The sequence below is a fragment of the Argopecten irradians genome, chromosome 14 (genome assembly GCF_041381155.1).
Source record: "Argopecten irradians isolate NY chromosome 14, Ai_NY, whole genome shotgun sequence".
Taxonomy (NCBI): domain Eukaryota; kingdom Metazoa; phylum Mollusca; class Bivalvia; order Pectinida; family Pectinidae; genus Argopecten; species Argopecten irradians.
The window spans coordinates 15160553-15181307 of record NC_091147.1 but is presented as its reverse complement, the minus strand read 5'-3'; the positions used below and the strand labels follow the sequence as shown (position 1 = coordinate 15181307).

The 20755-nt window shown below is 33.4% G+C and overlaps 1 pseudogene; it reads left to right on the top strand.

Moving 5' to 3' along the window:
* Positions 1-3052: 3052 nt before the first annotated feature.
* Positions 3053-20412, top strand: LOC138307874 (cholesterol 24-hydroxylase-like; annotated as a pseudogene).
* The last annotated feature ends 343 nt before the right edge of the window (positions 20413-20755 follow it).

Sequence of the window (20755 nt, the reverse complement as noted above, 5' to 3'; positions counted from 1 at the left end):
GTTAGCAGATAATTGTTGTATTTCTGCCATCGTTAAGAAGGCATCTATACAGCTAGTTAATATTGCTGGTTTGTAGATTGGAACAAATACAACAGTCATGGCAACACTGAACGTGAAAATGCACAAAGTTCATCACGAGTAACATAACTCAAACTCAGCAGTACACTCACATGACAACGTATCATTGACTTGAAGATTGTCAGTGCTTGTTAGTCCAGAATATGTATTAAAACATGGTTGTGATGTCATCTATTGTTATAGCTTGAGGTATAGTCGGAGCAAAGTCTACTATTATCACCTACTACTGTGGAATAGTTACCTTTTGCTGTGGACTAGTTTGTGAACTTTTCCACAGGAAAAGGTAACTATTCACAGTTGGAGGTGAATGTATCAACTGGTGAACAGAGCTTAGCATGTTGTCAGAAATACATCCTCATTCATTAAACCCTCGGAGAAATGGATTAAAGATTAACCCAGGTACTTGCCAACATTGTTGTGATGTATTTGTAAACTTATTTTCACAATACTGATATACATATATATATGCATACAATTTCCATCACCTCATTCAAAAATAAATTTCATCAGTTCTTTCACAGACATTGTAGCCGTAACCCAGAAAAGAATTCACTTGAACAAATCCAGAAGAGAGAAGATTAAATCACATGAGACAAATGCTGAATTATCTGCCAAAATGAAATTACAGATGCTTGACATGCTTTTTTTCATATTTTGTATATCCAAAGCACTTTATATTCCATTAAAATGGTATAAATCAAACAAATTTACATCCCAACGCCTTTCAAGAAGATAATAATTCCAAAGGAATATCTTCAAAAAACACACTCTTTTGCTTCATGATTTCACTATTTTGTGTATATATCCAAAACATCCGGGAAGATTTTGTTGTTGATTTTTGCCCAAGTCACCTCAAATTTATATCCAAAAATCATCACTACTGCATTTACACAGCTACATATTTATGGTCCTCCATGATGAGCAGTGAAAACTTAACTGAGTAAATGTTTCAGTGTGAGTACCATATAGTACCTCTGCATGAATATTTAAAAAAATCACGAATAGATCTCAAGGTTTAAATAGGTAGTAAGGGTTTACCTGGAGCTGTGGAATAGTTAAACCATACCCAGTGTAACAGTTGAGAGTGACCGTGACATTCAGTGTCATGTTTTAAGTATGAAAAACACCTCAAACTGGGACAGTTTTCGGTTTTTCTCCTATACATAATTTATCATAACTAGAATAGGAGTAAAACTGAGAAAGCAAAATTGTAAATATTGCTTGTTATGGAAACTATAATCAATTATTTCATTTTTTCGTTATTTTTAACAATCGCCTAATGAAATATTACTATTAAAACCGTAATGTCATTAAAATAACATATTTGAATGGATAGAAGTTTGGCTTTGTATATGTAATTGATGATTGTTTCATGCCTGATAAAGTTAATGAATTATCATTCCAATACACCATAATGATTATGTTTGTAGCAATACGGTAATTTTATTTATATTCGGTCTATTATAACTTTTGTTGTTGCAAAAATGGTAGATGCTGTATTGGATTAATGATATGTTGTTATAATTCCATTGTTTTTGAGAAATATCATATTTACTTCATACTTTCCATATCTTTGTTTTTAATTCTTTTTATTTTGCACCACTGATTGGAAAGCAAACACTAGCATTAAGCAATTATATATCCAACCATACAACCCGAATATGACACCATGTGACATCAAATGAATTATTGTGGACTGCCATCAGTGGTACGTGTCAGTGAAATGGAAGTTTGAACAATTACCGCGAACTATCATGTCACACATACCGTTCAGAATTCAAAAATGTTAGAATTTGTTTATTTATTTAGAAAACCTACGTTCCTTTGTCAGAGATAAATACCCCTAATTGTTCAAAATTAAGATGTGTACTATTAGTCAAAATTGGCGAATAACAGTAAGATGTTTTGAGGGATGGCATACTACACAGTGAACCTATTTCGTCGTTACCGATTGCAAGATAAAGAAATAAATATTCACGAATATTCAAAATTTAGATATATGTATACTCTGAATTAAGCGGAAATAGTAAATAGGGATCTTGAGGAAAGGCGAATGAAAAAGCACCACTTACAACAGCAGTTGCTGTCATGTAACAAACGAGAACTATTCATTATCTTGACTATTCCACAGTCTGAGGTGTTTCTCATACTTACAACGTGGCACCGAATGTCACTGGTACTCTCCACTATTGCACTGGATATTGTTTAACTATTCAACAGCTCCAGATGAAGCCTTAACTATTGATTCATTTCATTACCTCACTAGGAGAACAAGAATCACGATTTACATGACTCTTTTTAAGGATGTATTCTTTTGAGGTTTCAGTCCCATTGAAGCCTCGTCCGACAAAGATCAAAGAAGTTATGAGATTTTCAAATACAATTTATCAATATCTGTAGCAAGTTGTCAGTTGCCAATCTTGTCAAAAAATTACATTTTTAGAAGATTTGTTTTTTTTTATACGGGGATTTTAAGAAATGGTTCATTTGGCGGTCATTTTGAATTGTGTCTTTTTTCTTTTTCACAGTTTTAATACTTTTTACTAAAAATTGTTCTTACTCTAATCATCACTGCCCTAGTATTTTTAGCTGTTTCGAGCTAATTTTTGCTGTAAATCTTTACTAGGTTCATGGTTATTGAAATATTGAGCATAAATGTGTAAAATGATACATTTTTGTCACTTTGATTTTACATTTAATGGAATTTTTAGCACTTCTAATTTTTATTCTAAAATACTGAAAAATAACAAATTTTCAAATGGGGCAAAAAAGGAAGCACACGGACCCTGCCTGATTTAGAAAGAACAACCCTTTCTTAATTGATATGCAAAATATTAACAAAAGTTTAATACCTAAACTTTTCTATAGAGGGTAAAATTTGGCAAAAATGGCTGAGAAATTGTTAAACTTTGAGGACCATAAATATGAAGCTCTGTATGCAGATTTGAACACATTATTGATGATTTTTAGATAAAAATTTGAAATGATTTTGGCAAAAATCTTTTCCTGGACAGCACAGGCCTTAGAGGAAGCTAATCAAAATTAAGAAAAAAAATATTCTCCAATATTTTTTATCATAACACTACCGGTACATATACACAAAAAAAGTGAAACCATCATAGCAGTCACAAAATGGAAGTACTTAAATAAGGGATCGTTGCTCCGGATTCAGCCGCCCTAGCACTTCATCGTGAAAGCTTCTTGATATGTTTTATTAAACATTTCAATTTTAACAAAAATTTATTTAAAAAAAATGAAATGGGATCAAACAACAGAGAGTGTTTATTTAACATGCGACTGCAGATTTCTGTCGTGCAAAATCAAAGAGTAAATGGAAATAAAAGTATAAACTACTTTGTATTTATAACAAATATGAGCGCAAATCAATCTTGTTTCATGGTATGCTGTGGTAGACATGTGTAGCCTTTTCATTCGAAAATGGTTTGAATTAAAATTTATTATATAAAACGTAAGATTTATTTCAACTTTGTTGTGCTTAAAGTTATATGTGCTGTAAATTTCATACTCACGAATCAAGAGGAGTTTTGATATGTTATTCACTGCCAAACATTTTGAGAATTACAATACTTTAATTGTTTAGGTTTTGATTTTGCAAAGTGAAGTTACCGCTCAACATTAATTTTGGGAGTAGTGCCTGCCAAAAATCGTGATATTTACGCCTACAGTGTTGTAAAAATACTACATACCAAGATGGCCAGGTTGTGGTCAACCAATCAAATACGCATTTTTACAATAATATAAGTAATTATTAAGTGACTTCCCCAGATATGGTTTTTCCTAACCATACATCAAGCATAAAACAAGAATTTTTTCAATGTGTTAATTCTGGGATTTTGCAAATGCTTATAAAGTGTCATACACGTTTTTGTCATTGCCTTTGAATGATATTCACCACTTAAAGATGCTCCACCGCTGACAACTGGTATTTTTTCACTTTCAAAAACAGGAGCAGACGATTTCGTATCTTTCTTCAGTTACAAAAGTTACTTACTTTACACCATTACCACCACTGAAAAGTTTGAGCTTCTTTTTTTACTTCAAGTTAAAAATATGAAAAATAATTAATTGCATCCCGAAAAAATTCCGTGTCACTATATCATATATGGAAGGAAGTACTGATTGCGCACGCACCAAAGGCGAAATAAATTATTTTATATTATTTTTTGTGTTAATTAGACATATATATACATGATCAAACACCAATTTTTGTTCAACTGATGAATATCATTTATGCTTTGTCGGCGGTGGAGCATCTTTAATTATCAAACCTAACTGTTTCCAATACAGCACTTAAGAAACAATAGCATGTGCATTTTTTGCCCAGTTATACTTAACTTAAACGTTGCAATAATGTACATGATTTGCTTATATGGAGAAGTTTTGATACCGGGTATGTTAAAACTTAATATTTGTGTTTGATATATGTTTAAAAGTTTCTGGAGAGGACACCTACCATCTATATCAAAAGCAATCACAGCTGGAGTTATTATGGACGATTATTTGATAGAAGTGTAAGTAATTTTAACTTCTACAAAATTCAGAATATCAGTGCACCTTGTTTTGTTTAGGAAATGTTAGGTCCATTTATCTTGAATTGTGTGATAGATACTGTATAAACAGCCGACAAAAATATATATCATTTAACCATACACTTGTTTAGCATACGTTCATAACAATATTGTTCGCATTAATTCTACATCCTCTTAAAATTCTTCTTCTTCTTTAACTTACATTCTACTTTCATCTATCCATTTAAAATATTGTGTGGTATCATGCTTCCCAGAGTCCTCGACTCACAAAAGACATCAGCACCACTTCATGTCTGACTGAAATAAATTTGTTAAGAACAATTATACATTTTTGAGTTATTTGTGTTATCAATGCTGAGGGTTAATTTTTTATCAACAGGTCCAAGACGTACGGACTTATTTTTCGCCTGTGGTTATGGAATCAGGTTATTGTTGTTGTGTTAGATCCGGATTTTATAAAGGTAATCCTTGATAATCAGATCATCCAATTTTATAAACACCAGACAGGTATCCTTTTATCCTTAATATTCGCAATGTCAAGATTGCTTCATTGGCTCGTCTTCTTTGTCGAAATGACTTGGGGAGTAATTTATAATTTTAATTCTCGTGAGAGTGAGGAAGGCGCTCTACTGTCATGTTTGTCCTAACCTCCATAACAGTATTAATTTCCAGGATGTGCTGGTGACCGGTAACCATCCAAAATCGAGACGTATCTATTCTTCATCAACTGGCGTGTTCGGTGCAAGGTAAAAAGTGTCTCTACTGGCATAGTCCATAAATTGATCACATGTTTTAATTAAACGAGTTTTCATGCAACCACATAAGCAAAAGGACAATTCAGAAAAGATAACCTTGAGATATCTTTTCAATTCAATGCTTCGCTAAGGTGATTTATTTATTTTCCATTGTATGTATTAAATATAGATGGCATTATGTTAAACTATACGTTTTAGAACAAATTGATATGAGTAAGAATATTTTGATATAATTTCAGGTTTGTTAATGAGGGACTTTTAACACAAGTTGATAATAAACTCTGGATACTGCAGCGAATGCATTTCGATAAATGGTTCAAACCACAGTAAGTCAATTCACGTTTAAAACAGAGTTATTCCGGCAAACGCTATCTTATGCACTGTTGGCATCACATTTATCGTGAAGGGACTATTCAGGTATGTCATAAGTGTATTATTCGACTTTCCTTATGAAACATACAACAAAAAATATTGATGAATTCGACGGCATATTATAATTGATAACGTTGAAATTCCAAATCGGATAGCATTTACGATTAAGCAGGTGCAATACAAACGCTGTACCCATTTCCGAGCCGATGTCACGCAGGTTAAAGAAATGCAATACATATCCAACGAGGAGTTGGTTTTTCACATAATAAGGTAAACACATTATTGTAAGAGCTATTTCAGTAGTTCTAGACTTACTCCACTGTCACTTGTCAAGGTTCGGCATACACGACATGTAAATGCGGACAGCGAGCAAGTACGTGTATCAAGATTCCACACATGTTTCACCAAAGTGGGCTTTTCTGACACATAACAATGAATACTTCAATTACTCTCACTTCAATAAGAACTGTTTTGTTTCCTGATATATGTGGAATTTCCAATGCGCTCTTAGACTGAATTGTGAATTGTCCCTTTAAGAGAATCTACATTATACCAAAAGTAAAAGAAGAATTACAATGACTTTTAAGTTATATCGTGTAGCATAAGCAAGAATGATATCAAGTTCAGCGATAAAACTTATCACTTTGTGGAAACTGTAAGCAGCATTCAGTAGGAAGAATTGTTTAATGAAAACTCTTCAACAGTAGACCACATTACAAGGAATATAAATATGTTTGTTATCGGAGATCTCTTAAGGATAGACATGAAAGAGCGATCTGAATCCACGTGACACCAGATTTTGTATAGATTTTTTTTTCTGTTACATATTCACGGAGAGAAATGTTCGTGCATTTGTCAATATTACGAGCATATTAAGGTATATAGGTCAGTACTTTAAACTGAATTTAAGACCTCGCAAATAATAGCAACCAAGTATTTTGAAATACTGTTAAAATAGACAAATAGAAAAAAAAAACTCTATCCACATACTTCCGTATCTTGTTTTCCTTGTTCTGAAGTTTTGTATATCTAACATACGCATATATTTACATTTATTTTATGGAATATCGCTGTACTTTTTTTCCTCTATTTATACAACAATTAAGCTGCATTCGACAATTTGAAAATGAATTCAACGAGTTCGCCAACCGTTATACACAGGTATTGGAGCTATCTGCGGATGGAAGGACAGAGGTACAGACGTTAGACACCTTTAACAAGCTGACCATGCACTTGATTTACAAGGTGTGTTTTCATGTAGAGCTCAATCGAGTCTATCAAACATCAAATAAATCAATAAAATAGATTTAACCGTACAAAAGATAAATCAATTTAAATGAAATTCTAACATAAATTTAGAAAAGAATATGGCCCCCAAAACAGATAATAAAATTCTAGGAAGACAGATGTTTGAACTCGTGGTATGCCACAATGTCGTTATGAGTATTGACGAATAAAAAACAAACTGCGAAAGATCAATTTCACCTGTCAATTCAAAACAGTAGTAACTTCATCTCAACGGTTTATTTTTTCATGCATACAATAATTTTTATTAAGGAGAGTCGTCCTATTGATAACTATTTCGTTTAGATTTTTCTAGGCTTACAGGGTTCATATAAATGGAAATAGTGGGTCTCCATAAAATAAATCGAAATGTCTCTATTGTAGGTTGCATGTAACGTTGGGGCCGTTGGATGGTCACAATCATCCATTTGTTACTAACATGAAGACAACATTTCCCGGAATCGCAGAACAAATCGTCAATCCGTTTGCAGCTGTAAGTTAATCCTTAGAAACACCAAGATAACCCGGGAATGGACACTGTTGACCTCGGCTTTATCGTGTTGACCAATGATCAGGATAGTGACATCCACGTTCAACTCACGGTCTAGAGAGCGTGGTAGAAATGGAATATTTCCTTTCTTTTTTTTTACATAAAAAACACAATTGTTTGAAGCATGAAAAAAATATACTACTTTGTTTTTTAAATATGTTCATTCGTAAGATTCATTTAGAGATGCTAGCAGCTATATGCAAAATCAATTTACAATTATAATATTTCGTAAAATTGTTTTGAAAGTTCACAGAAGCACAGATGGTCATGCAGTATGTCATACATGTTTCAGATAAATCCGCTTAAATGGAAATTTCGTTGTGTTGTTCGTGAATCTGTAAATTTTATCCGACAATGTGCAGAAAAGGAGATGCTTGACAGAAAGATTGCAAAACGGAACGGTGAATATGCACCTAATGACCTTTTGGAGAATATAATGGAATTAAAAGGTAACTATTCTGGGTAATCTATGGATATGTCACATCGTCTCATTTTACACGAAATGATAGATGTCTAAGTAGGAATCGAATATAAATGTTACAAGGAGAAGACATACTATTGTAAGCGTGGATAAGTCAGTTAGTAAGCTGTTCGCGGTTTGGTCATTGTCGGGATATGCATCTAAAGTTTAATTATTTACATATCAAGATTTGAATTGAGTGATATATATGCGCATGGACATGTTCGCAGTGATGTAATGAAAGCGAAAGTTCCTATTCCACGACTAATTCACTTTTACAGTTATGCAATACGACAATAAAAAGGCCCATGCTTTCAGTACATTAATATAATTAATCAATACAACCATCAATTTTAGCGAGCGGATAATCTTCGCGGTCGATAATAAATCGTGAAACTGTTTAAAGTACAGGTAAAGTGGAACTCCCAAAGTTTGTCGTGAAATTGAATATCCAGGAAACTGTTTAAAGTACAGGTAAAGCGGGACTCCTAAAGTCTGTTCTGAAATAAAATTTCCACGAAGAGTCATAAGGAATAAAAAAAAACCGCTAAATTAAGTCGTCTCGGAAATAGATTGATTTACAGTAATGTTATCATTAGGTGCAAAAACTAAAATCATCGATTGTTCAATTAAAATAAATTACTTTCTTGACTAATTATACGTTTTTTGCAGAGATACTTCCAAATCGTTAATTGTTTCAGAATAACATCCCGGAATAATAACAGACGACGTTTTATTGGACAATTTCCTTACATTTATTTTGGCAGGTAAACTCAATGTTTAAGCCAGTAAGTGCTGACAATATCTTTTCTATTGTTTCATGTGGTTGACTGTCAACACTTTTAACTTACAATAAGATGAGAGTTTTTCTAAGATGTTAAATTCCTTTAAAACGAAAGTGTTATAATCTGAATGTCGGCGTATTTCATGCATGAAAATTCCAGAATCTAAACAAAGTCACACGCAATTAGAGTTGTATAGAAAAGAAAAAATATACGTTGTGTTTTATATAAGATATTAATATGAAAATATTGTGCTTCGTTTAATGATATAGGACATTAACATGAATATATTGTATTTCGTTTTGTAATACAGGACATTAATATGAATATATTGTACTGTTATGATACATGACAAGAAACATTAGCCAATGCCTTGTCCTTCACGCTTCTACTCCTCGCCAAGAACCCTGAATGTTACAGTCGGTAAGACTCAGTATCAGATACCTTGTATGCTTGTTTCCATTAAATGTGGTTTTAAGTAGTTTTCAAAATGGTTTGGAAGTAAAGAAAGAAGATAATAAAAAACAAAACGCGATTGATACTACAAAGTCCATGTTGATTTAGAACATTCCGGACTTCTCCGATTTTTTTACAATCTTCATCATCAAACACAGATTCTATTTTAGAAATCAAAATTTATTTTAAACTCGTTTTACATTAACATTTTCATATAACATAATGAAGTTTTAAGGCACTTTGAGCGTAAATTCAAAATGAAAAATGAATTAGAAAAAAATACATTAACACTATCATGAACAACAAATTGAACATTTTCAGACATTTTTATGAAGACACATGGCTATATACATTACATTATACATGTATCGATAACATTTCAACACACACAATAGTAGAAAGAGTTTCTAAAATAAATGAGGTAGTAAACGATTCCTAAAAATAGATTTTGTTTCTCAAGACTTCAACAAGAAGTGGATGAAAACGTTGGCTCTATATCTGTGGTTACCACAAACGAATTTGAAAAGTTGACTTACTTGGACATGGTATTGAAAGAGACACTTAGGCTGTATCCTGTTGCCAAGACAACATTCCGGGAAACAGCGAAGGACTATAAACTCGGGGCTCACTGTATACCTGCAGGCACAGATATGATGGTATGTAAAATAGGCCCATATTACAATAGATCGGTACTTATAGGTAAACTCTACCTATGGCCACAGTAACACGACGGGGGAAATTATCTGAAGGCACAGACAAGATCGTAAGTAATATTTTTGGATTATTATTCAACATAGAATTGATGTGGCCAGTAGCATAGACTACATCACTTTATATGGCATGAACTAAGCAAAAGAGCATCAAAACATTTACAAATGTATGATTAATTCAATCATCATCTTATAATTATGTTCTATTTTTTCTAACAACTGAACTGTTTAATTATTTAACAGTTGAATGTAGCTTAATCTATATGTGTTTTTTAAATCTTTCAGAGTGAATTCATAAATACAGCATACTTGGTTTAACCCCCCCCCCCCCCTCACTAACAATCTTACTTTAAATACACAGAATCTAGTTTCCATGACTGGCCACAAACCTCATGGGTGGATGACCAATGACTAGTAGGCCTATATGGACATTTGCTGGTCTGTATCCTATGGGTGGAGGGAAACCTCTCACTGAATACTGGATTCAGTACCAATCACCTTTTGAAACCTGGCAATAATCCTCTATATACATACACTTTTTGACAAATAAACACCATTGAAACATATCTGTAACTATAAACTTCCATATTCAAATTTTACATCTGATAATTATAATGTATGTTTATACTGTTATATATTATAAACAACACTGTATATCTTATGTAATTTGCTATGCATCTGTTACTTAGGGAGAGAACTCACATAGGCCATAACTGTTGTTCAATCATTTTTCAAATAAATTTTTGATATAAAATTTGTTGAAATTAAAAAAAAAATGTATGTTTGAAATTACTTTTGGTGAGTTATTTTCAGATAATAATTTAACACAACATTTCATTCCAGTTAAAAATATATACTTACGAATGTTGTTAACCCATATTGCTAAAAAGGATTTTTTTTATGAAATGCTATCCTTACCTCTCTTAATACAAGGTGTACACACCATGTAGGGATGAACACCTTGTATTGGACATGATTCTTATTTACCATGGAATTTACTTTTCATACCTTAACACCAGGTTAGTTTCTACGCAACATCTAGAGTTGAGCACAATGTGAGAGATCCCACTCAGTTCCGACCGGACCGATTCGACAGAAACAGCACAGAAAAGTTAGTAATCGTTCAATAGTGTGTTATATAGATCGTGATTTAATTATCTAATCATCCAGCATGGTTACGATAATATGTCAATCATTTTGTATTAGCTGTATTTGAACCTTATGAAATAAGAATATTATCTTTTCAGGCCATGTAAATATGTGTCGACACCATTTTCAGCTGGACCCCACATATGCATCGGGAAAACGTTTGCGGAGGTAGGTTCATTATTGATGTTTAATTCTATAAGGAACAGAGCTATCTGAGATCAATTATAGATTGTATCACAGCTTATCAACTGTTAAACATACCAATTACTTTGTTGTAAGTATCAGCCTATAAAAAGGTCATATTTACCAAACGTATAAGTTATCAAACCAACTTCATCTTGTCAAAAAAACATCTATTTCAATTCTGCAACACTGCGCTGCAATGTTACGGAAAAATATTATGAAAACAATCAATATATATATAATGACTGGTAGAACGAACTGTATGTACTTTATGGAAAATGCTATCGTTGGGGTATGAAGACGAAAAATAATTTCAGGTGTTTTAGAAATGTAAATCTATTTATAATATTCGAGTTTCTTGTTTACAACGTTATGTGATTTTATAGGCTAAGAATAAAATCTTGTCGTCGATAATGTTAGCTATCATAATACCAACAGATTTTCATATGCGATACAATTCCGCACGCTGTAAAATTTCGAGAAAATAAATCTGCAGGAAAGATTCACTCACAATGACAACAGGGCAATTTTACGACGTGTAATTTACCGACTATTAGTCGATTAGTTTCACCTTCTTAAATAGCCGTGCAAAGTCAATGAATGTATGCTTCTGCTAGTCGACTTGATTTTACCTGTATCATGTTTACGTGGTTTGTCATCTTTATGTCTACTAGTCGACTTTACCTGTATCATGTTTACGTGGTATGTCATCTTTATGTCTACTAGTCAACTTTACATTATCATGCTTACGTGGTTTGTCATCTGTATGTCTACTAGTCGACTTTACATTATCATGTTTATGTGGTTTGTCATCTGTATGTCTACTAGTCAACTTTACATGTATCATGCTTACGTGGTTTGTCATCTGTATGTCTAGTAGTCAACTTTACATTATCATGCTTACGTGGTTTGTCATCTGTATGTCTACTAGTCAACTTTACATTATCATGCTTACGTGGTTTGTCATCTTTATGTCTACTAGTCAACTTTACATGTATCATGCTTACGTGGTTTGTCATCTGTATGTCTACTAGTCGACTTTACATTATCATGTTTACGTGGTTTGTCATCTTTATGTCTACTAGTCGACTTTACATTATCATGTTTACGTGGTTTGTCATCTTTATGTCTACTAGTCAACTTTACATGTATCATGCTTACGTGGTTTGTCATCTTTATGTCTACAAGTCAATTTTACATGTATCATGTTTACGTGGTTGGTCATCTTTATGTCTACTAGTCAACTTTACATGTATCATATTTACATGGTTTGTCATCTTTATGTCTACTAGCCAACTTTACATGTATCATGTTTACATGGTTTGTCATCTTTATGTCTACTAGTCGACTTAACGTGTATCATGCTTACGTTGTTTGCCATCTTTATGTCTACTAGCCAACTTTACATGTATCATGTTTACGTGGTTTGTCATCTTTATGTCTACTAGTCAACTTTACATTATCATGTTTACATGGTTTGTCATCTGTATGTCTACTAGCCAACTTTACATGTATCATGTTTACGTTGTTTGTAATATGTATGTCTACTAGTCAACTTTACATGTATCATGCTTACGTGGTTTGTCATCTTTATGTCTACTAGTCAACTTTACATGTATCATGTTTACGTGGTTTGTCATCTGTATGTCTACTAGTCAATTTTACATCATCATGTTTACGTGGTTTGACATCTGTATGTCTACTAGTCAACTTTACATGTATCATGCTTATGTGGTTTGTCATCTGTATGTCTACTATCGATTTACTTATCTGTTGTGTTTGTCATCTTTTGTCTACTAGTCAACTTTACATTATCATGTTTACGTGGTTTGTCATCTTTTTGTCTACTAGTCAACTTTACATTATCATGTTTACGTGGTTTGTCATCTGTATGTCTACTAGTCAACTTTCCATTATCATGTTTACGTGGTTTGTAATCTGTATGTCTACTAGTCAACTTTACATGTATCATGTTTACGTGGTTTGTCATCTGTATGTCTACTAGTCAACTTTACATGCATCATGCTTACGTGGTTTGTCATCTGTATGTCTACTAGTCAACTTTCCATTATCATGTTTACGTGGTTTGTCATCTGTATGTCTACTAGTCAACTTTACATGTATCATGTTTACGTGGTTGGTCATCTGTATGTGTACTAGTCAACTTTACATGTATCATGTGCTTACGTGTGTAATCTGTTTCTACTAGTCAACTTTACATCTGTTTATGGTTTGTCATCTGTATGTCTACTAGTCAACTTTACATTATCATGTTTACGTGGTTTGTCATCTTTATGTCTACTAGTCAACTTTACATTATCATGTTTACGTGGTTTGTCATCTGTATGTCTACTAGTCGACTTTACATGTATCATGTTTACGTGGTTTGTCATCTGTATGTCTACTAGTCAACTTTACATTATCATGTTTACGTGGTTTGTCATCTGTATGTCTACTAGTCGACTTTACATGTATCATGTTTACGTGGTTTGTCATCTGTATGTCTACTAGTCAACTTTGCATTATCATGTTTACGTGGTTTGTCATCTTTATGTCTACTAGCCAACTTTACATGTATCATGTTTACGTGGTTTGTCATCTGTATGTCTACTAGTCAACTTTACATTATCATGTTTACGTGGTTTTGTCATCTGTATGTCTACTAGTCAACTTTACATTATCATGCTTTACGTGGTTTGTCTATCTGTATGTCTACTAGTCAACTTTACATTATCATGTTTACGTGGTTTGTCATCTGTATGTCTACTAGTCGACTTTACATTATCATGTTTACGTGGTTTGTCATCTTTATGTCTACTAGTCAACTTTACATTATCATGTTTACGTGGTTTGTAATCTGTATGTCTACTAGTCAACTTTACATTATCATGCTTACGTGGTTTGTCATCTGTATGTCTACTAGTCGACTTTACATTATCATGTTTACGTGGTTTTGTCATCTGTATGTCTACTAGTCAACTTTATCATTATCATGTTTACGTGGTTTGTCATCTGTATGTCTACTAGTCAACTTTACATGTATCATGTTTACGTGGTTTGTCATCTGTATGTCTACTAGTCGACTTTACATTATCATGTTTACGTGGTTTGTCATCTGTATGTCTACTAGTCAACTTTACATTATCATGCTTACGTGGTTTGTCATCTGTATGTCTACTAGTCAACTTTACATTATCATGTTTACGTGGTTTGTCATCTGTATGTCTACTAGTCAACTTTACATGTATCATGTTTACATGGTTTGTCATCTGTATGTCTACTAGTCAACTTTACATGTATCATGTTTACGTGGTTTGTCATCTGTATGTCTACTAGTCAACTTTACATTATCATGTTTACGTGGTTTGTCATCTGTATGTCTACTAGTCAACTTTACATTATCATGTTTACGTGGTTTGTCATCTGTATGTCTACTAGTCAACTTTACATGTATCATGTTTACGTGGTTTGTCATCTGTATGTCTACTAGTCACTTTTACAATATTATCATGTTTACGTGGTTTGTCATCTGTATGTCTACTAGTCGACTTTACATGTATCATGTTTACGTGGTTTGTCATCTGTATGTCTACTAGTCGACTTTACATTATCATGTTTACGTGGTTTGTCATCTGTATGTCTACTAGTCGACTTTACATTATCATGTTTACGTGGTTTGTCATCTGTATGTTCTACTAGTCGACTTTACATGTATCATGTTTACGTGGTTTGTCATCTGTATGTCTACTAGTCGACTTTACATGTATCATGTTTACGTGGTTTGTCATCTGTATGTCTACTAGTCGACTTTTACATGTATCATGCTTACGTGGTTTGTCATCTTTATGTTTACTAGTCGACTTTACATGTATCATGTTTACGTGGTTTGTCATCTGTATGTCTACTAGTCGACTTTACATGTATCATGTTTACGTGGTTTGTCATCTTTATGTCTACTAGTCGACTTTACATGTATCATGTTTACGTGGTTTGTCATCTGTATGTCTACTAGTCAACTTTACATGTATCATGTTACGTGGTTTGTCACTGTATGTCTACTAGTCGACTTTACATGTATCATGTTTACGTGGTTTGTCATCTGTATGTCTACTAGTCGACTTTACATGTATCATGCTTTACGTGGTTTGTCATCTGTATGTCTACTAGTCGACTTTACATGTATCATGTTTACGTGGTTTGTCATCTTTATGTCTACTAGTCGACTTTACATGTATCATGTTTACGTGGTTTGTCATCTTTATGTCTACTAGTCGACTTTACATGTATCATGTTTACGTGGTTTGTCATCTGTATGTCTACTAGTCGACTTTACATGTATCATGTTTACGTGGTTTGTCATCTGTATGTCTACTAGTCGACTTTTACATGTATCATGTTTACGTGGTTTGTCATCTGTATGTCTACTAGTCAACTTGATTTTACATGTATCATGTTTACGTGGTTTGTCATCTTTATGTCTACTAGTCAACTTTACTTTACATGTATCATGTTTGTCATCTGTATGTTTGTCATCTTTCATGTTTACGTGGTCTGTCATCTAGTCAACTTTACATGTATCATGTTTACGTGGTTTGTCATCTGTATGTCTACTAGTCGACTTTACATTATCATGTTTACGTGGTTTGTCATCTGTATGTCTACTAGTCGACTTTACATTATCATGTTTACGTGGTTTGTCATCTTTATGTCTACTAGTCGACTTTACATTATCATGTTTACGTGGTTTGTCATCTTATGTCTACTAGTCGACTTTACATTATCATGTTTACGTGGTTTGTCATCTTTATGTCTACTAGCCGACTTTACATGTATCATGTTTACGTGGTTTGTCATCTGTATGTCTACTAGTCGACTTTACATGTATCATGCTTACGTGGTTTGTCATCTTTATGTCTACTAGTCGACTTTACATGTATCATGTTTACGTGGTTTGTCATCTTTATGTCTACTAGTCAACTTTACATGTATCATGTTTACGTGGTTTGTCATCTTTATGTCTACTAGTCAACTTGATTTTACCTGTATCATGTTTACGTGGTTTGTCATCTTTATGTCTACTAGTCGACTTTACATGTATCATGTTTACGTGGTTTGTCATCTTTATGTCTACTAGTCAACTTGATTTTACCTGTATCATGTTTACGTGGTTTGTCATCTGTATGTCTACTAGTCGACTTTACATTATCATGTTTACGTGGTTTGTCATCTGTATGTCTACTAGTCGACTTTACATTATCATGTTTACGTGGTTTGTCATCTGTATGTCTACTAGTCGACTTTACATGTATCATGTTTACGTGGTTTGTCATCTTTATGTCTACTAGTCGACTTTACATTATCATGTTTACGTGGTTTGTCATCTGTATGTCTACTAGTCGACTTTACATGTATCATGTTTACGTGGTTTGTCATCTTTATGTCTACTAGTCGACTTTACATGTATCATGTTTACGTGGTTTGTCATCTTTATGTCTACTAGTCGACTTTACATGTATCATGTTTACGTGGTTTGTCATCTTTATGTCTACTAGTCGACTTTACATGTATCATGTTTACGTGGTTTGTCATCTTTATGTCTACTAGTCGACTTTACATGTATCATGTTTACGTGGTTTGTCATCTTTATGTCTACTAGTCGACTTTACATGTATCATGTTTACGTGGTTTGTCATCTTTATGTCTACTAGTCAACTTGATTTTACCTGTATCATGTTTACGTGGTTTGTCATCTGTATGTCTACTAGTCGACTTTACATGTATCATGTTTACGTGGTTTGTCATCTTTATGTCTACTAGTCGACTTTACATGTATCATGTTTACGTGGTTTGTCATCTGTATGTCTACTAGTCAACTTTACATGTATCATGTTTACGTGGTTTGTCATCTGTATGTCTACTAGTCGACTTTACATGTATCATGTTTACGTGGTTTGTCATCTTTATGTCTACTAGTCAACTTTACATTATCATGTTTACGTGGTTTGTCATCTGTATGTCTACTAGTCGACTTGATTTTACATGTATCATGTTTACGTGGTTTGTCATCTTTATGTCTACTAGTCGACTTTACATTATCATGTTTACGTGGTTTGTCATCTTTATGTCTACTAGTCACTTTACATTATCATGTTTACGTGGTTTGTCATCTTTATGTCTACTAGTCACTTTACATGTATCATGTTTACGTGGTTTGTCATCTTTATGTCTACTAGTCAACTTTACATGTATCATGTTTACGTGGTTTGTCATCTTTAACTACTAGTCGACTTGATTTTACATGTATCATGTTTACGTGGTTTGTCATCTTTATGTCTACTAGTCGACTTGATTTTACATGTATCATGTTTACGTGGTTTGTCATCTTTATGTCTACTAGTCGATGATTTTACATGTATCATGTTTACGTGGTTTGTCATCTTTATGTCTACTAGTCGACTTTACATGTATCATGTTTACGTGGTTTGTCATCTTTATGTCTACTAGTCGACTTTACATGTATCATGTTTACGTGGTTTGTCATCTGTATGTCTACTAGTCGACTTTACATTATCATGTTTACGTGGTTTGTCATCTGTATGTCTACTAGTCGACTTTACATTATCATGTTTACGTGGTTTGTCATCTCTATGTCTACTAGTCAACTTTACATGTATCATGTTTACGTGGTTTGTCATCAGTCTTTATGTCTACTAGTCAACTTTACATGTATCATGTTTACGTGGTTTGTCATCTTTATGTCTACTAGTCGACTTTACATGTATCATGTTTACGTGGTTTGTCATCTGTATGTCTACTAGTCGACTTTACATTATCATGTCATGTTTACGTGGTTTGTCATCTGTATGTCTACTAGTCGACTTTACATTATCATGTTTACGTGGTTTGTCATCTTTATGTCTACTAGTCACTTTACATGTATCATGTTTACGTGGTTTGTCATCTTTATGTCTACTAGTCGACTTTACATGTATCATGTTTACGTGGTTTGTCATCTGTATGTCTACTAGTCGACTTTACATGTATCATGTTTACGTGGTTTGTCATCTGTATGTCTACTAGTCAACTTTACATTATCATGTTTACGTGGTTTGTCATCTGTATGTCTACTAGTCGACTTTACATTATCATGTTTACGTGGTTTGTCATCTGTATGTCTACTAGTCGACTTTACATTATCATGTTTACGTGGTTTGTCATCTGTATGTCTACTAGTCGACTTTACATGTATCATGTTTACGTGGTTTGTCATCTGTATGTCTACTAGTCGACTTTACATGTATCATGTTTACGTGGTTTGTCATCTGTATGTCTACTAGTCGACTTTACATGTATCATGTTTACGTGGTTTGTCATCTTTATGTCTACTAGTCAACTTTACATGTATCATGCTTACGTGGTTTGTCATCTGTATGTCTACTAGTCGACTTTACATGTATCATGTTTACGTGGTTTGTCATCTGTATGTCTACTAGTCGACTTTACATGTATCATGTTTACGTGGTTTGTCATCTGTATGTCTACTAGTCAACTTTACATTATCATGTTTACGTGGTTTGTCATCTGTATGTCTACTAGTCAACTTTACATTATCATGTTTACGTGGTTTGTCATGTTATGTACTATAGACTTACATGTCTTACGTGGTTTGTCATCTGTATGTCTACTAGTCGACTTTACATGTATCATGTTTACGTGGTTTGTCATCTTTATGTCTACTAGTCGATTTACATTATCATGTTTACGTGGTTTGTCATCTTTATGTCTACTAGTCAACTTTACATGTATCATGTTTACGTGGTTTGTCATCTGTATGTCTACTGTCGACTTTACATGTATCATGTTTACGTGGTTTGTCATCTGTATGTCTACTAGTCGACTTTACATGTATCATGTTTACGTGGTTTGTCATCTGTATGTCTACTAGTCGACTTTACATTATCATGTTTACGTGGTTTGTCATCTGTATGTCTACTGTCGACTTTACATGTATCATGTTTACGTGGTCTCTGTCTTCTTTAATGTATCTAGGTCATCTTGAGTCTATTTTACATGTATCATGTTTACGTGGTTTGTCATCTTTATGTCTACTAGTCGACTTTACATGTATCATGTTTACGTGGTTTGTCATCTTTATGTCTACTAGTCAACTTTACATTATCATGCTTACGTGGTTTGTCATCTTTATGTCTACTAGTCGACTTTACATGTATCATGTTTACGTGGTTTGTCATCTTTATGTCTACTAGTCGACTTTACATTATCATGTTTACGTGGTTTGTCATCTTTATGTCTACTAGTCGACTTTACATTATCATGTTTACGTGGTTTGTCATCTGTATGTCTACTAGTCGACTTTACATTATCATGTTTACGTGGTTTGTCATCTGTATGTCTACTAGTCGACTTTACATGTATCATGTTTACGTGGTTTGTCATCTTTATGTCTACTAGTCAACTTTACATTATCATGTTTACGTGGTTTGTCATCTTTATGTCTACTAGTCGACTTTACATGTATCATGTTTACGTGGTTTGTCATCTTTATGTCTACTAGTCGACTTTACATGTATCATGTTTACGTGGTTTGTCATCTGTATGTCTACTAGTCGACTTTACATGTATCATGTTTACGTGGTTTGTCATCTTTATGTCTACTAGTCAACTTTACATTATCATGTTTACGTGGTTTGTCATCTGTATGTCTACTAGTCAACTTTACATTATCATGTTTACGTGGTTTGTCATCTTTATGTCTACTAGTCAACTTTACATTATCATGTTTACATTGTTTGTCATCTTTATATATTGTTGATCATTTGGTTCTGTTAATGGTTTTCCATGGTCTTGTTCTTCTTAACAGATGGCGATGAAAACAATAATTGTGAAGATTATGCAGAATTTTGAATTTGAGCTGGCCCCTGGTCAAACAAGCGAAATAAGGGACAATGCAACTAAACAGCCCAAAGATGGTGTGAAGTGTTACTTCCGGCAACGAAGCAATAATGTTGGCATCCGTTAGAATATTGCATATACATCATTAAAAACAAACGAACTGTTCTTGTGTTCCTTTATAAATTCTTAATTTATGAAATAATATTTCATTGCATCATGTCATCTGAAACTGCAAAATAGCCTTTTCATGAGATAATCCGTTTGCAATTACACTAAACGCCAATGTTTGGTTTGAATCATTCATGTTGTTTTTAGATCCCAGATTGTAACAGACTTCGCTAGGTACCAAGGTTTTCCATCAACGACAATACATGATATATCCTTATAAATCTTCACAGAAGTACTCACATTTTCACGAGAATAAGAGAGCTTGACAAAACATAATCCGAAAGGAAACCCAGAAATAGAAAAGTGTCTACCAATAAACATGAAATAGATAGGATATGTCTACTC